We start from the raw sequence: 3,345 nt of genomic DNA, 5'->3' as shown, positions 1-3,345 counted from the left end.
GTCTCACCACCAAGGGGCGGGCGAGGTGAAACAGGTCTGTCCTGGGATGTACCACTGAGGGGTAGCGGTAAGACCACCCACTCTGGAAGGTACCATTCGAGGGGGCGTATGACAACAAAGAGACTACCTTTACACCGCATCAGGCATCGACCAGAGTTCCTAGCGGAGGCACTCAAGGCACCACTGGGTCCATCCCCATTCGCTCCATTCCGTCTTCTCGCTGCATTTGAGTCCGAGTGGACACCGGTATGAAGCTGCAAGTGTCCTCGTCTCGTTTCCAATTCCACCCCTCCGTTTCCACATGGTTACATCCAAGGGGGGGGGGATGGCTACGGAGCGAGATGGGCTGCCAGTTTGGGGTACGGCCTCACGGAAGAGTTCTGAGCATTGATTGGTCACCGCGTGATCGCCGGAATTAGCTCTTCCGGGGCGCGAGTAGGGGCCGGAAGCCACGCGACTTCCGCCCTGCTTCCTCTCCTGCCCAGTTCCAATTGGCTGGCTGGCTGTTACAGGCACCAGGAAGGCAGGGCTGGAACTGAGGGCGAGGGGCGTGTTGCCCTGCGCGGCTTCTTAGAGCATATACTTTTTCTGCGAGTTGTATTGCTTTTCCCGAAGGGGTCGAATAGCTGCGCTGGTTAGTGGCGAGGTTTGGCGCTGTCGCTGGCTGTGCCTGGTGACGGCGTTTCACTCTTGTTCAGCTCTCGCTCAGTCTGGCTCCTGTGGCAGCGCACGGTTATTCGCACAAATGCATGTAGTTCATGTCCAGGGAGAGGTCTCTGAGTTTGCTGTCTCTCCCTGGAGAGTAACCTGTGTCAGGGAGCCTGGGCTTGTGTGTCGCTTGTGTGACGACACAGGTGCTGTTTGGGTACGTTTGATCTCCTTGAGCCTTTGGGCGGAGTTGTGCGTGGTGGGATATTGATCTGAGTGGATTTTGTGAGGCATAGTACAGAGCCCCTAGGATGCGTGTGCCTGTATTCCAGGGTGTGCATTTTTGGAGCTTTCTGGCATTTCAGTCCCTGGGTGTGAGATCTCTGTGTAGGCGTGTGCACCTGAGATTGTGAGAGCTCTGAGTTTTTTATTCTGGGCTCTAAGTTTCGATGCCTCTGAGCTGCTTTTAGGATGGGTTTGTCTAAAGGTGTAAACTATCAGCTGCTTGGGGATCTGTGCACAGGGTGCAGGATTTCCATTTGTCTGGGGACTCTATCTAAAGGTTTTATGATGTTCTTGAGTTATTAAAAGTTCTGTCTTTCCGTTAGGGTTTTTGTGTTAGAGTGGTAAGTGTCGAGTGGTTTGGGAGTCAGTCTCCATGATGTGAAGTATCTGTGCAGTTTTCATTTGTTTCTGCCTTGAAGACTTTGGTCTGTTTGGAGGGTCTTTGTCACATTGTGCACAGTCAGGATCTCAGTTGTGTTTGAGGGTCTGAGACGAGTTATGTGCTCTCTGTGCAGAGATTCAGTGAGTTCTTTTTGGTGTCTCTGGGTATCTATCTGAGCTGCTCGGAGTCTTTGTGTCAGAAATAAAACCTCTTATGTTCTTGGCTGTGAGGTCTCTGTCCGGGAACTGAAGGTTTGGAAGCTGGCAGACATGATTCCGAGGCCTGGCACCTGCCTGACATGCTGACTGTGTGTTGTTGAGCATATCAGTTGTCTCCTGGAATCTCAGTATGTATCATAATTAACACAGTGGGGCCAGTGCGTGTCGTGCAGGATACCTGTGCATGGTAGCTTTATGTGCAAAGGGCCTTCAGACTATCCTTCAGTAAATGTTTTCTGAGCACCTGCCATATACCCGAGCACTATTGGAGGAGTTGTGACAGGACAGAACTGACCACGTCTCTCCTTTCATAGACTTGGTGGTCAGTAAATAAATCAAGGGTGGCAGGCAGTAAGAAGAAAGATAATGCTAGATCAGGGGAAAGGGTATATGTAGGTATGATATTATTATTTTATATAAGGCAATGAGGGAAAGTCTCCCTGAAAGCTGGCAAGTAAGCAGAGATCTGGAGGAAGTGAGGGCGCAGGCCGTGGGGTTATCTAAGGGAAGAGCATTCCAGGCAGAAGGAACAACGGATGCAACTGTCCTGCATGGACACCTACTTGGCGTGCTCCTGAATGTCAAGGAGTCCTGTGATGCACGGGGTTTGGCATGTAGCACCCTTTGAAAGGGGTCTGGTTGCTGCTGTCTCCGTGTCTTCCACAATTTGTGATCATCCGCATTTCACAGATGAAGGACTGAAGGCTCCAACATGTGCCCTGCACCTTCTCTCCTACCTATCCCTGAAATTAGGAGTGAAGCCTTCTGGTCCATCATGAGAGAGAGAGAGAGAGAGTGTGAGTGTCCCAGCTGCAGGGATGTCACGCTGAATGTCAGCCAAGCAGCAGAGATCAGTTATACTGTGGGAATCATGCCTCGTAACATTGGTACTTTTGATGGAGGGAAGGACTTAAAAGAAAAAGGAACTGGGGCAAAGGACAGAGGCAGGAAGGGAAATTGGAGAACAGTGAGGGGGGGAAAACAAAAAAGACTGGCTTCATCACATTGCCTGGGTTTGGCCCAGTTCACGTTGATTGGCTGACTGTATTAGGACATATTGACCTTTTCCTGTCCCTACCCTTTCTTTCCCTTCCCTTTTTTTGTGACTGAGCAAGTCAGTCCTAAAGCCATTAGGTGTTGCCAGGCAAGGCATGTGTATGTGTAAAGGGGCATCCCTGCCTGGAGAGTCAGAGCCCAAGGTGGAAAGAAGGATATCCCTGGGGATTGGGTGGGAAGGAGGCTAACTGCTTCATGGATTCAAGCTTGAGTGAGGTGTGGAAGTCCAGGGCAAGGGATGGTTCTGCATAGACTGTGAGGAGGACCTTTTTGTGGAGGAAGGATCACTTATATGCATTGACATTCATCAGCTCGGCAAATACATAAGAATGCTGAGAGCCACGTCTGTCATTTTTGGAAAAGGGAATTTCCAGTATGGAAAGGAAGCAAACTAGAACAAATTCTGAGGAATTCTACTGGAATTCAAGGTCTCCGTGCAAACTTCTTGTATTCGATCGGTGTGCATATGTGGCTAGACTGATGTATAACTATAGATGTGTGTCTCTGTGTTTGTGTGTGTGATTGTGTACACACATATATTCCCAAGTTACTGGAAACAGCCACATTCCAATGGCGATAATGACACCAGTCCCCAGATCCTAGCTTCTGAACACCTTTCTCCACTAAATGATGGGCTCCCAGGCTGAGGAAGGAAAGGATAAATGAGCCTGGTTCACCTTGTCATGTCAGTAATAAGGGAAAGTTCAAGAATGATGGGGAGATGTCAGAGGGACACAGAATATAGCTTGAGGGCTC

General features: G+C 49.8%; 1 long non-coding RNA gene across 2 annotated transcripts in view; it reads right to left on the bottom strand.

Moving 5' to 3' along the window:
- LOC114111329 (uncharacterized) overlaps positions 1-313 on the bottom strand; it is a 39,543-nt gene extending 39,230 nt beyond the window's left edge. For both annotated transcript variants that reach the window (XR_009598820.1, XR_009598821.1), the window contains exon 1: positions 128-313. This is a non-coding gene — a long non-coding RNA (uncharacterized LOC114111329). The remainder of the gene's footprint in view (positions 1-127) is intronic.
- Between the last annotated feature and the right edge of the window lie 3,032 nt (positions 314-3,345).

The sequence above is a fragment of the Ovis aries genome, chromosome X (assembly GCF_016772045.2).
Source record: "Ovis aries strain OAR_USU_Benz2616 breed Rambouillet chromosome X, ARS-UI_Ramb_v3.0, whole genome shotgun sequence".
In the NCBI taxonomy this organism is placed as follows: Eukaryota; Metazoa; Chordata; class Mammalia; order Artiodactyla; family Bovidae; genus Ovis; species Ovis aries.
Note: the sequence above shows the minus strand (reverse complement) of the source record. Positions and strands in the feature narration are given on the sequence as shown.